This window comes from Orcinus orca, chromosome 7 (assembly GCF_937001465.1).
Source record: "Orcinus orca chromosome 7, mOrcOrc1.1, whole genome shotgun sequence".
Lineage (NCBI taxonomy): Eukaryota > Metazoa > Chordata > Mammalia > Artiodactyla > Delphinidae > Orcinus > Orcinus orca.
In genome coordinates, this window is record NC_064565.1 from 22,307,143 (window position 1) to 22,324,308 (window position 17,166).

Consider the following 17,166-nt stretch of genomic DNA (forward strand, 5'->3'; position numbering starts at 1 on the left):
TACTGTGCCTTCATTCATATGATGGGATTTCCTCTTTCGTATGTGCCTCTAATGGATCAAAAGGTTCTTCCCTCCCTCAAATAATTATGAACATTGAAGAGTTACTGAAATTGTTCAGTCATTTAAAAATTTGAGCTGAGAATATTTATGGCCTTTCCTGGCCTTCCCTCTGTGCCAAGTTAGTAGTTGCTGGTGTAAATGTGGCTGAAAATATGGAGTGCGATTCTGATATTTCCAGAACCTTCTCTTGGCCTAGCACGTGGTGGGATTTAGAGTCCCTGTCCCATCGGAGGCCATCATTAGCCTTCTGGTCAGCCCCGCACTGTGATGTAAATGGTCAACACACATGTCTCCACCTCTCACTGTGCCCATCTTTCCGGCTCCCATGTTAGCCTGGGCTTCTGCAAACATAGTCCTTCCTCTATAACTTTGCAACTCTGCCCTCTCCATCTCTGTCTCCCCAGAACCCTCTGAGAGGGTGGTGGGCATCCATGAATGATTCGGAACAACTGAGTTGTAATAAACACAACATCCAAATGTATTCTGTATGACAGTCATTGTTCTTAGTTGCTTTAAATATACTAACACATTGACTCTTTACAGCTACCCCCTGAGGCAGGTACTGTTACCCCGATTTAATGGATGAGGGACGAAGCCAGAGAGAGACATTGGGTAGCCTGCCTAAGGTCACACCACCAGTACTGTGAGAGCAAGAGCCACTGGGTGGCCCCAGGCAGGTGACACCAGAGCCCGCCTGCCAACACCCTGCACTGCACTGCCTTCTGGTGTGGGTGGAAGCCACTGCTTACTTATATGGCATTAGGGACAGGAAGCAGAGCTTTCCTTTGTCTGATTCAGGGACTTCCACGTTGGGACACCAACCCATTCCCCCTTGATCCCAACAACCATCTAAGAGTAGAAATAAATGCAAATAGCAAGAAGTTGAATTGACATGGACCTTCCTTAATGCCCAAGGACTACCTGGTAGATGCCAAGTCAGAATGCTGGGGAGAAAAGCTTCCCCGCGCTCCCTCTGGTCCTGTGTCTGTGGCTTCCGGCAGCGCTGGGGAAAGGAGATCCAGCCTCCGTAAGGGACAGGGCCCTCTGAAGAACTTGTGATAGGGCGAGTGGGTAGAGGATTGGCCTCAAGGGCACACATGGTGCTGCCACCACGTACCCATGAGACAGGTCATTCTGAGCCATCCTTACTCTGTAATATGCAGGTGCCCCTTAGGTGCCCGGAGACAGCCTGGCAGAGTGTTGTTGCCAGGAGCTTCAAAAGAGAAGGGACTGAAATTAGGTCTTCCCCTATTTATTTTGCCAAGTAAGGAGATTTTAAAAGGGACAAAGTGAAAGAAAAAGACCATCTCTTGCCACCATCGTTCGGTAACAGTATTTTAACTACCTAAAATATAAATGGACTTATACAGCTAAGGAAAGGAAAAGTCCATTCAGTTGAGTTCAGATGGTTCACCTTAAGAAAAACTCACATTTTGTTCAGTTCAGCTTGGACCTGTGACGTTCTGTCAGCCATCACTGAGGGCCAGCTTTTGGGAACAAGTAATTTAGGAAAAACAGAGCAGAAAAAAAAGAGCAGCCCTTGGGCTTCCCTGGTGGCGCAGTGGTTGAGAGTCCGCCTGCCAATGCAGGGGACACGAGTTCGTGCCCCGGTCCGGGAGGATCCCACGTGCCGCGGAGCGGCTGGGCCCGTGAGCCATGGCCGCTGAGCCTGCGCGTCCGGAGCCTGTGCTCCGCAACGGGGGAGGCCACAGCAGTGAGAGGCCCGCGTACCGCAAAAAAAAAAAAAAAAAAAGAGCAGCCCAGTCCTACTCTTGCTGCCCATTACTTGTGTAACCTTAGGTAATTTCTTTAGCACCTTTAATCTTTACTTTTCTCCTCTATGAATTGTGGGCTGCTTGCCATGGGCGTTGTGAAGCTTACATGAGGCATGTTGAGTGCCTGTGACCTGAGGGAGGAGTTCAGACCATGCTTAGAGGTTTTAGAGCTGTGATTCTCAAACAGTGATTCTGACAGGCCGCACCAGCATCACCTGGGAACTTTCGAGAAATGTAGGTTGTTGCCCCTTGCACACCCCCCTCTCCATCTGCTGCATCAGAAACTGTGGAGGTGAACCCCATTAACCTGGAGCTTAAACCGCCCTCCAGGTGATGTTTTTTAAAATTAATTTTTATTGGAGTATAGTTGCTTCACTAGGTTGTGTTAGTTTCTACGGTACAGCAAAGTGAATCAGCTATACGTATACATACATCCCCTCTGTTTTGGATTTCCTTGCCATTCAGGTCACCACAGAGCACTGAGTAGAGTTCCCTGTGCTACACAGTAGATTCTCATTAGTTACCTATTTTTTTTTTTGCGGTACGCAGGCCTCTCACTGTTGTGGCCCCTCCCGTTGAGGAGCACAGGCTCCAGACGCGCAGGCTCAGCGGCCATGGCTGACGGGCCCAGCCGCTCCATGGCATGTGGGATCTTCCCGGACCGGGGCACGAACCCGTGTCCCCTGCATCGGCAGGCGGACTCTCAACCACTGCGCCACCAGGGAAGCCCTAGTTACCTATTTTATACATAGTATCAATAGCATATATGTGTCGATCCCAATCTCCCAATTCATCCCACCCCCCTTTTCCCCTTGGTATCTATTCGTTTGTTCTTTATGTCTGTGTCTCCTCCAGGCGCTTCTGATGGCCTGCTCAACCTTGAGCACTACCTCTGTAGAGAACACTGCCATGTTTGTAAGGGTAGCTGGGCTCTGGCCAGAACACCTGTGAAGAAGGGTGCCGAGAGCGGCTTAGGTTTCTCTGGTAACTGTCCAGCTCAGGCTGCTCTTATCCTTATCAATCCATCCCTCCTGGAATGAGGCTTTCCATGATGTGTTAATCATGGGTCACCCACCTGCCTGTCCCTGTTAGATTCTCATGGGTAGGCTCAGGACACTGGTGCCCACCTTCTAGCCCAGCAGTGGGGCATTGCTCTGCAGAGTGAGGGCCCCTCCCCGCATCTTGCTGCCTCTGACTTCCGTCTGCCAGAAGCTGGGCGAGCTCCATCCTGCACTTCGTTGTTGGCTAGCTCCTCTCGGTGGGTGTGTCTCTCATTTCCTCTGTTGGATGAAGCTTGTAGGTAGATGCTGTGGCCGGTCTCCCTGTCTGCACACTCCCTCTCCTCCAGTCTGGTGCTGCAGGACGCTGCTGTCAGAATCTTTGTCCCAAGGTACAGCTTTGACTGGGTCATGCTCCCAATCAAAATGGTCCCTTCACAAGGTACCCACATAATAAATCCCAAGTCTTTAGTCTGGAACACAAGAGCTTCCAAAATCTAGTAACACTGATTGGATTTCTTTTAAAATAAAATTTAAAGCTATAGAAAGCAAAGAAAATAGTGTCGTGTGTACTCACAAGTGACACGCGTTAATATATCACATTTTTAAATCTTTTCTTTTTTTTAATGACGAAATCATTTACAGATAAAGTCTCCTTTCCCTTCATTCCTTCAGACCACCTTTAGGGCATTTGCTTCTGCAAGTCACCTTCATACAACCTACACTTGAGCCGAACTGGACCCCTGGGAATTCACAGTAGAAGCTCGTGCTCCCCTGCCTCAGCTGGAGCCTAACTTCTGAATCCCTGTGTTTAGAGCACAGGATTCATTCAGAGCACAGGGATGAAGGCTCAGCTTGGCCATCAACTAAATGTGGCATCTTTGACAGACTCAGTGTTCTTATCTGTAAAATGGGGATTCAGTGTAAAGTGTTCATTCATTGTCTGACGGGCAGCCAGATGGGGAGGGCTGATGGCAGGTTTATGGGGGCGGGGGTGGGCTCCCCAGGAACCGCTGAGGTAAACACTCCAAGAAAGCAGACATCTAACATCTCACAGCATCTGGCTTGGAAAAGACCTCTTCAATGATATCTTGACACATGGCCTTGGTAGAAAACCTGAGCAAATATGAACCAAACAGGTCCATGATTCCAGACCCCAAAAGTTCTGCAAGCTTGAAATTTACCATAACTTATTTGGCAGTAAAACCTGGACTAACCTGATACGAGGCTATTTATGGCATTTATCAAACTGCAAAAATTCATGCCTTTTGCTGTAGAAATGTGTGCGTGTGTGTGTGTGATTCCAGGATTCTTTCCTGGAATCTGCAGGGGATGTTTTGTAGCACACAGTAGATGTACTGTATCACTTTTCTGAAATCTGGGCAATTCTGAATTCCTAACCACATTTGGCCCCCAGGGTTTTAGCCAAGATTTGTGGACCAGTACAGACCCCAGCGGGAGGGATCCTGCCCGTGTCCACCCTGCCCCCAGCAAGTTCCTAGTCCTATAGGCTCCCAGGAAAATGGTTTTCCTCCACGTGAGAATCTCTGAAGCGCACACAGGGTCCAGCCCAACCTGCAGCTGAAGCCCAGAGTCATCCTTTACTCACTGCAGAAATGTATTTTTTTTGGTCTTAGAAACACGGCATAGACTCAAAAGAAAGGGGGCTCACGCTGTCTGCAAGATGCTCTGGGCCTTATCGGAGGGCTGTACCTCCAGCCTCCAGGGGTCAGTACCCCAGGCTGCTCCCCCGACTCAATACCCACACACTCTGGGTTTTCGCCCCTGCCTCCCCATATTGTGGTGTGTAGGGAGAATGTCCCATTTTCTCTGAGTCCTACTAGGTCCTAAAGTCCTGAACTAATGGTGCTCAGGTATGAATGGGTGCTATAGGCTCTGGGTGGTCTCTCTCTAGATGCCATTTACACTTTAGCCAGGGTGCTTTGTGCTTCCACCCAGAGGGTTGACTAATAGAGGGTTTTCAAATAACGTGCTATTTGGGGACCGAGGAGTTGTTCCGATTACTTAGTGCTGTTTAATAAGCTTGTCCCAAACCCAAGTAGTAGCTTAAGGCAGCCGTTTTATTTTGCTCACAGTTTTGTGGGTCAGGAATCTGGGGGGCGCTTGGCTAGGGGGTTCCTCGCTGATCCACGTGAACTTAGCTGGACTGGCTGGAACATCTACTTGCATTTTATTCTGTCCATCAAAGTGGTCACTGGGGCTGCTCAGATTCACGGGGGGAGGAAAAGAGACCCCCTTCTTATGGGTTGTGGCAGGAGCGTGTGGGATGGGAGACACTGGACCACTTTTGGAAAACTGTAGTCGGCACAGGAGGCTTCCAGGCAGATCAGGTGCCTAAGTGGAGGAATCTGTAATTCCAGTCCAAAGAGTTACGATGGAGGAAACTTGGGGTGCAGAAAAGCCCAAAGAAGATTCTCTCTCTTTACATATATTTGGGCAGAGAAAAAGGAAGTGTTGTTAGGAAGCCCAAGAAATTCCACATCCCTACGCCTCACCTACATCCTCTCCACACCCATCCCTCGCACTTCCGGTACCACCATCCCCCGCCCTTCTTCCTTGCACCCCCATTCTCAAGGTGGTGAAAATTCCTTTAACGTGCAGAAATCTTTCGCTTCCACTGTAAAATAAGAAAGTTAGAATTTAGTATTAAGGCCTGCTCAAGCTGATAGCAAGGGCTGCCAGAGAGTTTGTTGTGAGAACAGGAAGGCAGCATGAGCCCCAAGGCCCTGGAGAATTAAGAAAGGGGAGGAGGGGGGTCAGGACGGAGAAGACCCGCCATCCCCATCTCACAGGGGCAGGGAGGGGTCCCTCTGCCCGATTACCACCGGTTCCTCAGCTTCTCCTCCTTCCCGCACGGTCCCCAGCCGACTCCTGCGAAGACCCCCGTCTACCATGTGGGGAGAAACCCTCCAAGGAGCGTTTTGATTTCAGCGTGTTGTGTCCAAACAGCCCTGGTCTGGCCGCCTGGGCTGCCCATCCCTGCAGGTGCACTATTGAAGGCAGTCTCGCGGCCACCGCTGTGAAGCTGCCAGTGACACGCCCGCTGAGAGCTGCCAGTTTCCTGGTTGACCGGGGAGTAGGGTCCCACGTTCTTTCACTCCGGAGTGTGGTGTGAAACTGAAATTGAGTTGAGGCTGGATTCTTTCCTCCAGGTGAGCTGCCTTTGAAAAGAAGAGAATCCCTATAAAACCAGGGGCTCACTTTAACTGGCAGCGCTCCCACGCGGGTAAGCCAGCGCCCAGGGCGCCCTGTCATTATCTGCTCGGTGGCATCTCTGGGGTGACCATCCTGCCCCGGCTGCCCTGCCTCTCAGCCTCTCCTGGACACCCCTTTCCCTCTGTGAACTGGGGTCAACTCAGGAAACATGGGCTGCTTCTTTAAGGAACCTGAGCCAGACTTGGGAGAATAGACCTTTTGGAAAATTTAAATCATGTCCCATATGTATAGGGCAGAAAAAACACATTTTGGATATTCCATGGTTTTCTCTTATCCACACCACTGTCTCCTTCATCAGTGACAGCATTCAACGTCACTGAAAAGCTAAGGAAAAGGATGCAGTTGAGCCAGTTGTGTGGACTGAAAACCCAATGGGAGGGGAAAGAGCAGGTGTGTGGGTAACCCCTGAAGATGACTGGGCAGGGGTGGGCAGGGTGATTTGGGGTGGGGTGTGGGCAGAGGGCTTGAACTTTTAATCTCGTTGACTGCACAGCCATCTGTGAAGGAGGCACAGCGATTGGACAGGGTTTTTGTTTATGCTTTTGTTTGTTTTCCTGTACTCTGGGCTTTGGTGTCTGCATCAGCAAAGCAGAGGCAACAGGAATATCTTCCTTATGGGGCAGATTGGGAGTTTCAGTGTGACGATACGTGCAAAGCGCCAGAGAGAACAATGCCTGGAACAAAGGAAATCATAAATGTTCACTGTGACTGCTACTATTTGATGGAAGAAAAGACAGCACAGCAAAATGAACGAGAGGGAATGTGGTAGAAAAGAAAATCTACAGGGCCAGATGCACACAGGCCATCTTGGGTCCTACTCCCACATCCACCAGTTGGCTATCATGTGACCTTGGCAAATTCTTTAACCTTTCTGAGCCTTGGTTTCCCCACCCCCACCCAGTAAAACAAGAAGACGGCAGATTCAGATCAGCAGGTCTGGGATAAGGCCTGGGATCTTGCATTTCTAATAAGGTTCCAGGGGATGCAGGTGAGACTGGTCCAGGACTACACTCTGCATGACAAGGGACAGTGACGCTCTGTGATGACTGTAGGTACCAGTACGGAGCATTCACACGGGGGAGAGGGAATGATCCGTCTTCCTGGTCAGCGTCTTGAGGATTACGGGAAGCTCTCCCAAGAGGTTTCCCAATCATCGAGGCTTCCGAGGATGAATAGACCGTCAGCGTCCGTAATGGGCTCAAGAACGGTTGTCAGACTCTTTACATTTTTCCCCCGTCAGCGTTAACAAGTCATAGCCACGAGTCAGTTTTGGTTGGAAGTAGGTGCGTGGAGAAAGATGGAAGATGTTGGCAGCCAGTCCTCGAACTTGAGTGAACATCCGAATCTCCCAGAGGGCTTGTGAAATGTAGATTGCTGGGCCCCAACCCAGAGTTTCTAAATCATTAGGCCTGGACTGGGGCCCAGGAGTTTGCATCTGTGACAAGTTCCCAGTGGATTTCGAGAACCACTGCTTTATGGCAAGAGGCCTCCCACCCCAGGGCACACACAGGCCAAGGGTTATAACTGGGCGTAGGGGGTGGGGCAGAGAAGCCCAGAGGGACAAACACAATGGGAGGGGCTGCTGGAAGGGGTTTTGTTAAGACTGGGCCTGAGGCTTGAGACTTGGCCAGCACAGTTGACGCGGACAAGACGCTGAGAACTGACCACTGTGTTCACTGAGAGTGGCAGATAGCTTATCAACCCTTGGATTCCTTCCACCCAGTACGATGAAGATGTAGTCATCCCAACTGAAATTACTTTTCTTCCTTCCCTCCACTCTTTCCAAAGCATGATGCTTTCCAGGAGCCTGGCTATAAAAATGAAGACCCAGACCAGCCCCAGTAGGCCTCAGTGGACATTAGCATGTTGATCTGTTGGCAGCTCAAGGGGCTCTGGAGCTCGGGCAGAACCTCCATCTTTAGAGGTATTTGAGATGGGTTGGTTTCCAGGGATACAGCAGCCTCTGCACTAAGAGGGAGGCATCATATATAAATATCAAACGAAGGGAGGGAGGGAGGGGCTGGCTGACATTTTAGCTGACCCTGGATCCTCTGAGAAGAAGAACCACTAGGGCTTGAATTAATTTTAATTCAATGGAATATTTTCATAAAGCGGTCCTTGGAGCAGCAAGACGGTGTGTTTCAGATTTTCCACTGCTTCCGGTGAGCCACACTGATGGAGGGTCATTGGGGGTCACAGTAGGAGGAATCCCACTAATTGCACCATAAGGGACATTTGCCCATTAGCTCAGATGGACTGTCTCCTAACAGGGCCCTTCCGGAGAGTGCTCTTGCAGGTGAGGGATGGGAGGAAGGGAATTGAAAAGTAATTGAAATTTGCAAATGGCATTTCCTTGGGCCCTGGACAAAATGAGTTCCATATGGCCAGCAGGGGGCAGCAATGCACAAACAGTGTTCTGGTGTGTGTACCAGGAGCTGGGTGCTGTCTCTGAAAATAGCTCAGCAGTGAGGATGGCCGAGGCTGTTTATAGATAATTTCCAGAGTTGGCAAAGCTGGGCCTGTCACGCCCACCCTTTCCCCCACAAGCAAACCTTTGTTTTTCTCAGTATGCTGAGAAGTCAATAAATGTTTAGGTCTGCTGGGTTTTAATGCTGCAACTTTTCTTTTCATCTTTTGGCTGATCTGTGTAATTTAGAATTTCTGCAGCCTGACTGAAAATTATCAGTAAACTAGGATTTATTAATATCATAGTTCAGTTAACAGACATTTAAAAATGTCTATTTCACCTCTTCTCTGGGTTGGAATTTTCTTAGAACTATAATCGCGGTGACACCCATACACCAAGTTGGGGAACTTGCTCGTCGCTATTTGTTTTAAAGTTGAGGAAATGAGACTGACAAAATGCAAGGAAACAGATCTCAAGGAATAGTCAGTTTTTCCCAATTTAGGGATATTAGTTTGTCTGTTCCTAAAACTAGGACTCAGCCTGTATTATATTTTCTCAGCAATGGGTCAGGTTTGCTTGTAAATGACTTTAATTGTAGATGGCTTTGCCTGTTTTGCTGGGCTGGAAAATTCTGCAGCCCAGCGTACTTCTCCTTGGGGAAGCTTCTCACATCTTGCACAGTATTTCTCTCCACCACCTTCTGCTGTTACCCCCACCAAGGTTAATTTAATCCTGTTGTTCTTAAATGAAACCCTAAATCATCCTCCTTCCCTTCCCTGTCTTTCTTCTCTCTGTTTAAACCCTTCCAGGATGTAATAGTCTGGAAAATATTTCAATCATCATGCCTCCTTTTCGGGTGGCCAGTTCTCTTGGGCGTGTTCTCTGTGGCTTGTACTGAAGTGCAGGTTTTCACAGTGTTGTTTTTAGTTTAAATAGCATGCGGTGCACAATGGCTAAAGGTCTTCTAGAACATTCCACCTGGGGTCTTGCCATTCAATAATATTCTAATGGAACACGTACCTAGCTTTCCATAGGAAGAAATGCTATTGGATCCCAGCCCTAATTGGCTATAAATTTAGCTAAAGGTCCATCTGCCTTGGGAGTTAGACCATCTTCTCTGAGCTCAGAAGAGTGCCCTGGATTAGATGTTTAATGGATAGACTTAGTGAATAAATATGTGCTTGTAAGTGTGTTGTTTAGAAAATAGTCAAGTGAAAGGCATTTAATTCTGCTAAGCCAGCAAATGTAAGTTTTCTGTCTTCTTACACTGTCTTGCTACGTGTCAGCTCCTCAATTTAGCAGCTGTGTGACCTTGCATATATTACTCAACCTTGCTGAGTCTCAGTTTCCTCGATTGCAAAATAGAGAGCGTGAGGACCAAATAGAGGTATGCAGTGTTTAGCAGAGCATAGAGTCAGTCCCCAAGGCATAGCAGCGACTTCTGGATTTTGTTGTTATTGTCGTTGCTACTACTGCTATCGTTATGCAGCCTAATTCCCATGCCTACGTGTCTTTCAAAGTCCCCACCTGCCTGTACCTTGTCATTTCTCAACACACATTACTCAGGGAAGCTTTCTCTGATCCCCCAGACTAGGGTGCTATGTCTTGGCTATTGTCAGTAGTGCTGCTATGAACATAGGGGTGCAAGTATCTTTTTGAATTAGAGTTTTGTTTGGATATATGTCTAGGAGTGGGATTGCTGAATCATAGGGAAACTCTATTTTAGTTTTTTGAGGAACCTCCATGCTGTTTTCTATAGTGGCTGCGCCAGCTTATATTCCCACCAAAAGTGCAAGAGGGTTCCCTTTTCTCCACACCCTCTCCAGCATTTGTTATTTGTAGACTTTTTTTTTTTTTGCGGTACGCGGGCCTCTCACTGTTGTGGCCTCTCCCGTTGCGGAGCACAGGCTCCAGACGCGCAGGCTCAGCGGCCATGGCTCACGGGCCCAGCTGCTCCGTGGCATGTGGGATCTTCCCGGACCGGGGCACGAACCTGCGTCCCCTGCATCGGCAGGCAGACTCCCAACCACTGCGCCACCAGGGAAGCCTGTAGACTTTTTAATGATGCCCATTCTGACCGTGTGAGGTGGTACCTCATTGTAGTTTTGACTTGCATTTCTCTAATAATTAGTGATGTTGAGCATCTTTTCATGTGCCTATCGGTCCACTGTATGTCTTCTTCGGAGAAATGTCTGTTTAGGTCTTCTGCCCAGTTTTTGATTCAGTTGTTTTTTTGTTGTTGTTGAGTTGTATGAGCCGTTTGTATATTTTGGAAATTAAGCCCTTGTCGGTCGTATCATTTGCAAATATTTTCTCCCAGTCTGTAGGTTGTCTTTTGGTTTTGTTTATGGTTTCCTTTGCTGTACAAAAGCTTGTTAGGTTTGATTAGGTCCCATTTGTTTATTTTTGCTTTTATTTCTATTGCCTTGGGAGACTGACGTAAGAAAATATCGGTACAAGTTTTGTCAGAGAATGTTTTACCTGTTTTCTCTTCTAGGATTTTTATGGTATCATGCCTTACATTTAAGTCTTCAAGCCATTTTGAGTATTTTCGTGTATGGTGTGAGGGTGTGTTCTAACTTCATTGATTTACATGCAGCTGCCCAACTTTCCCAACACCATTTGCTGGAGAGACTGTCTTTTTTCCATTGTATATTCTTGCTTCCTTTGTTGAAGGTTAATTGACTGTAAGTGTGTGTAGGTTTATTTCTGGGCTCTCTATTCTGTTCCATTGATCCGTATGTCTGTTTTTGTGCCATTATCATGCTGTTTTGTTTTTTTTAAGTATTTATTTATTTATTTTTAACATCTTTATTGGAGTATAATTGCTTTACAAGGGTGTGTTAGTTTCTGCTTTACAACAAAGTGAATCAGCTATACATATACATATATCCCCCTATCCGCTTCCTCTTGCCATCTCCCTCCCACCCTCCCTATCCTACCCCTCTAGGTGGTCACAAAGCACTGAGATGATCTCCGCCTACCATGCTGTTTTGATTACTGTAGCTTTGTAGTATCAGACAGTGAGATCTTTGATTCAGGACAAGGTCTTCATCTTTGGTGCCCAGAGCATGTCACATCTGGAACCTGTACAGGGTAGTCATTCAATGGAGGTTTGCTCTGTTCATTAAGACTGTGTGTCTACCAGGCTTTGCCCTCCCATGCATAGAAGGAGGTTTCCTTAAGAGTCCCATTGTCTATGTTACTATTTAACATAACTGAAAAGCAACAAGACCAAATCCTCACCTGGGGTTTCGTCATCTCACTCTAACTGTGGACAGTTTCCTCAATTAAGAGCCTCACAGTGACTTTCTAAGGTACTGGCCCTGAGGATCTCATTAACAGATGGTCCAGAACATGACTTCTTTTTAGTTAATTCACATTAATGCCAAGAGATCAGGTTGTGTCTTTTTGTGATGCTCACAAACAACCTGTTTAACGGTCCATTTTACATTTTTCAGGAGGACTTAGGTCAAGATGAACTGCCTAAGTTTCTGGAAATCAGCCTTCCCCTATTTCTGGAACTAGGGTATTTGCTCAATGCCTGTCTCCTGGCTTCTCCAAGAGCCCGGGGGAGCTACTAAGAGAGTCTCTGAAGTTTTTCTGGAACATTCCTCCACATCCCAAATGTAATTTTGCTGATCCGACACCCTCATTGCCATAGATTGATGGTTTCCTGCTATCTCCTGGCTTGATGAGGACTTCAGTTGTCTTCTGGGACACTAGCTTTACACTGTCCAATTTGCAGGCTCATTGCTAGGAGAGATAAAAGCCCAGTTGGAATTTTAACACTCTGTTTTGTGTTACCTATTAATTTTGTGACACTTCGTCCAATCAGTGAGTCTCTCCCTTTGTTCTGTTTGCTCCAGATATCATTTAAAAACCTTCTTCTGGGGCTTCCCCGGTGGCACAGTGGTTAAGAGTCCACCTGCTGATGCAGGGGATACGGGTTCGTGCCCCGGTCCGGGAAGATCCCACATGCCGCGGAGCGGCTGGGCCTGTGAGCCGTGGCCGCTGAGCCTGCGCGTCCGGAGCCTGTGCTCGCAACGGGAGAGGCCACAACAGTGAGAGGCCCGCGTACAGCAAAAAAAAAAACAACAAACAAACCTTCTGTTGTCTTCTTTATCACTCATAAACCTCTGTGAATTGGGGGTCTTTCTCTGGATGCGACAATTCCTACACGACCTGCACATATTTTAAAAATTCGTCCTGACTTGCGTGTCTCTCTTTCCATCCTTTGTCCTTGCCTTTTAACCTCCTGAGCTGAACAGGGAGGCCCCTGCAGAGCATTGCTGCTTCCTTTAGAGGTTGCCCCTCTCCCGCCTTTTCTTCCTTCCTGACTCGGAGTTGGTCGTGTGATCAGAATTACATTTTATAAGCAGGAAATTCTAATTACTGCACAGTGGCAGCTGGAACAACTTATCCATACCATCCTTCTGGTCCTCCAGAAGCAGCTGCTAAGAGGGTGATGACTGTGTAAGCAAGCATGGTATCAATTTGCTCTCTAGGTGGGCTTGTGTAGGGAACAGAACAAATGAGGTTGATCGTGTTTCCCTGGAAGGGGAAATAGAGAAGGTGGCGTTCCAGAAGCAGAGAGGCGGAGGAGGGAGGCTGCAGCAGGTACGCACCAGGCTCGTGCTCTGAGCATCAGCCCCTCCCCATGCACATTGATGGCAGGTGGTGTCCCCACTGGGCTTCCCTGCCAGCCTATGTGAGGGCTGCTTGCAGATGCCAGCAGTGGCATCACTGTCCCCAGCGAGTGGAGTCAGGGAGGTCATTCAGGCCTCCATTACTAGAGTCTCACCCATGCCTGTTGCCCAGTGGGGCTGTCAGAAGCATGTGGATTTGAATTCTATTACTGCAGTGATGCCCTGGGGTCTCCAAACTTCACTCAGAAGTGAAATGCCTCCTTCTTTCCCTCTTATTTTTCCATTCTTGATTCTGTATGTTCTATTTTCAGCTCCCATAAGGCCAGATGCTTCTCTGGGCTTAGTTTATACCTAAGATGATGGTTGCCCAGAGTGTGCAAACCTGCCTGGTCCCAAGACGCATGGCTGCCAATCTAAGAACGCTCTTCCTGTTTCCTATTTCAGACTTTTCGTCTCTACCTTTGTTCCTAACACTGTCTTCCAAATCAAGATCTCTAGTTTCAGTGGAGAGGTGTTTCTTCATTCCTGTATCAGGGTCCACATCCACGGATGCATATTTTTGTATCGTTTCTTCTTCATTGAACCTAAAATATGTAAGGAGGCAAGGTGAAAAGAAATATCAAGAAAACGATAGAAAATCCCCATTTTTCAATCCCTGGTGAAGTAATTGGTTCAGGCAATGATCATCAGTGGACGAAACCATGAGTCAGAGGTTGATGAGGATGTTTACATGGGAGGGGTCAGGCTGTCACATCCCGAACTCACTCATTAATGATAGCGCCACTGAGAGAGGAAATACCAGTCATCGTGGACCCCCAAAATACAAACCACTCAATACCACCTAAGGAATTTTTTTTTTTTTCCAGCAAAGACCTCAGCTTTTCATTCAACATGTTACCAGAGAGGTTTAGTCAAAAAAGACCAAAGCCCGCGTCATCATCCTACTCTTCAAATTCTTCTTTGTTTGCTTCTACTTTCTTCTCCTCAGCTGGGGCAGCAGTGGGAGAAGGGGCAGGACCTCCTGCTGGGGCAGCATCAGCTGCTGGGCAGGACCTCCTGCTGGGGCAGCTCCACCTGCCCCCATGTTGCAGAGGAGGCTTCCGATGTTGACATTGGCCAAAGCCTTTGCAAATAGCCTGGCCAGAAAGGTTCAACGTTTGCACCGGCTGCTTTAAGGAGGGCATTGATTTTATCCTCCGTGACCATCACCTCATCGTCGTGCAGGGTGAGGGCCGAGTAGATGCAGGCCAGCTCCGAGATGGAGGCGGGTGAGCGCTAAGCAGGGGCCGCTGGGCACGGTGCTAGTCGCTGGATGAAGTGAGGGCCTCACCCCACCACGGCCTTAGCTTCCTTGGAAGGACCGAGCCCCGTAGCCGCAGCTGGGGCAAGGGACAGGAATATTCTTGACAAAATAAAGTTGAACCTGAATTTAGTCAAGCTGCATTTACTAGAAATACAGGGAACAGAGGAACAAATAAGATGACACCACGAAGAGACAAGCTGACAAATTCAGAATGTAAGGCATTCTACACGTCACCGCAACAGTAAAGGCGTAAGACCTCAGAGACATAACCACCACATGTACTCGAATATAATGCGGGTCCTTGTCTGGAGGCTGATTTCAGCAAGCTGACTGTGAGCTGGCCAAGTGATGACCTTGACTAGGAAGCAATGATTGCTAATTTTGTTAGACCTGTTAATTTTGAATCAGGGTGATGAGTATACGGGGGTTTGTTATGCTGTCGCCTCTATGTTTCCATATGTTTGAAATGTTTATGGTAGAAAATATTTTTACAAGTTAAAAAATAAAGCAAGTTGGTCAGTATACTTCCTAAGGGGGTCGGCGGGGGGGCGGGGATTGTCTAATATTAAATGCCCCAAATGAGTTATCCTGCTCGATTTATATCCCAGTCTTTAATAAATTAGAATTCTGGGTTCTAAGTTTAAAAGGGAAGGCAGGTGGACATTGTTTGTATCAGTAGAGCGGTTGGAGTTTTACAGTGAACAGATATTTAACATGCCCTTGGTTTTATGATGGAATTAGAGGCCATACAGCTTCTTCCAGACAGACACCACGTGGTAGACGTAGAGCATCTGAAGACTGGAAGGGACCCAAACATCCATTTAGCTGCCTTCCCTCTGAGCTGGACCACTGCAAACCATCCAGGTTAGGGGTAGGCTTAGGGTCTTTCTTTCAAAGCCCTTCAGAGAGGGGGAGACATTACCTCCCCAGAATCTGACCATTAACCGCGCTCACCATCAGGAAGTCTTCTCGAGAGTCCCGGTACTGAGAGAAACCCTCTCTGTCTTATCCTGTGAACTCTGAAGAGGAGGGGGCCCCCGTCTGAGAGTGCATCACATCCCAGGAGGACTGGCGTTAACCACCAGGCCCTCGGCTTCCCTTTCTCCTCTTTTCCTTATTTACCAGCCCTTAATCATTTGGAAGGTTTTTATCCGTGGTCCCCCGTTTCCCTTGTTCCTGTGGGAGAGACCCACGGCTCTAAAGGGCTACTAGCATCAAGGACAAGGTGAGAGTTCCCTGCTGGGCTCCCACCAGCCCCACGCCTCCTGGCCACAGTCTCTGTACTTGCCCTTCCTTGACTCCAAGCCTCTTCCCAGCCCTTCTGGAAAGTTCCACAATACTCCTCCATCACTCTGTTCATTTGCAAACTGCCAAGGCACTGTGAGGCCTTGGTTGTTTGGATCCCATATTTCCAGCTTCCACAGTGTTGTAAAACAATCCCCAAACAGATTTTATAAACACCAATCCTTTTGGCTGTAAGAAGATGCCTCTGGGCTCCTTCACCAAGCACCTGGTTCGAGAAGGTTCGAGGTGGGCCCCAGGTGTGACGTCAGATAGCCTGGTGGGAGCAGGGCCGCCTGTTTGGCTGGTGGCATCTGCAGAATGCCAGCTTTCCCCACACAAGCCAAGACTGTTGAGGAAGTGAGAGCAGGTAGGAAAGTGGAGAGAACAGAGAGAAGAGGGGCAAGGGTGGGGAAGGGGTTAGAAAAATCAGCAGCCGTCCCTCTTTGAGCACACCTGCCAGCCTGTCTTATCCAAACTCACCACATGTGGCCTTCTGTGAGGGGGAGGGCTGCCCTGAATCTCCCCTCCCACACTGCGTTCAGTTAAGTAGCCCTCCTGAGGGCTTACGGTACCATGCACATACTGCTACGCTGCCTTATAACCCTATACAGTGTTCACTGCACGTATCTGTAGACGCTTGACCGTAGGCTCCTGAGATCAGGAGGTACCCTTTTGCTTTCTGGTTCCCCAGCCCTCAAACTATACCTGTCCACAATGCCTGCAACTCTGCACTGGAGTTTTGCCAGGCCTTGTGCATGTGAATGGGTCTGTGTGGGTTGGTGAGGGAGATAAAAAGACATCAGGGTATCCTCCTGAAAGCCCATCAAATTATTCAGCCTGGTTGCCTCGTTCACAATTCACCACACAGCACAAAACAAGCTAAATCATGGAAAAATAACACTGTAGCTTGGACAATAATGAATATGCGAGCAGCATAACGGGGTGAAGTACTGAGAGAGCCATCTATTGTAGAGAGTTTAGTCTTACCTTAGTGAAAGATCAGGGGCAAAAGCACAAAAAGATCCTGCTAATTTTGAAAACAAGAAAATGGATAACTAGCTAACATGCAATGGGTGAAGATAGGGAAAAGTTCAATCAGTTCATCCATGGTCCAGCCATTTTGGAAGATGGCAGACCTCAGTCTTTGGATACTGACAAAGAGCACTGTACCCCGGGAGGCACCTTCCTTCTGGAAAAAAACATTTGGACTCTGTGTTGCATCTGTGGTTTGCATGGTATGAACTGCCTCCACCTTTGTTCCAAAGTGCTTTGAAAAGACTGGATGTATTTATGACAAATGCAGGTGTATTTGTCCTTTCAGACTGATGCAAGGTATTAGAAGGTCAGCTATTGCAGCTGGAAAGCAGCCAGCAAATGGGGAGGCCACAGAAGAAGTTTGTGACTTTTTTTTTTTTTTTGCGGTACGCGGGCCTCTCACTGTTAGGGCCCCTCC

At 48.0% G+C, this 17,166-nt stretch overlaps 1 protein-coding gene and 1 pseudogene across 1 annotated transcript in view; one reads left to right on the forward strand and one right to left on the reverse strand.

Moving 5' to 3' along the window:
* GPR39 (G protein-coupled receptor 39) overlaps positions 1 to 17,166 on the forward strand; it is a 231,364-nt gene that overhangs the window by 104,871 nt on the left and 109,327 nt on the right. The window lies entirely within an intron of this gene.
* On the reverse strand, positions 13,131 to 16,294 carry LOC105748334 (60S acidic ribosomal protein P1-like; annotated as a pseudogene).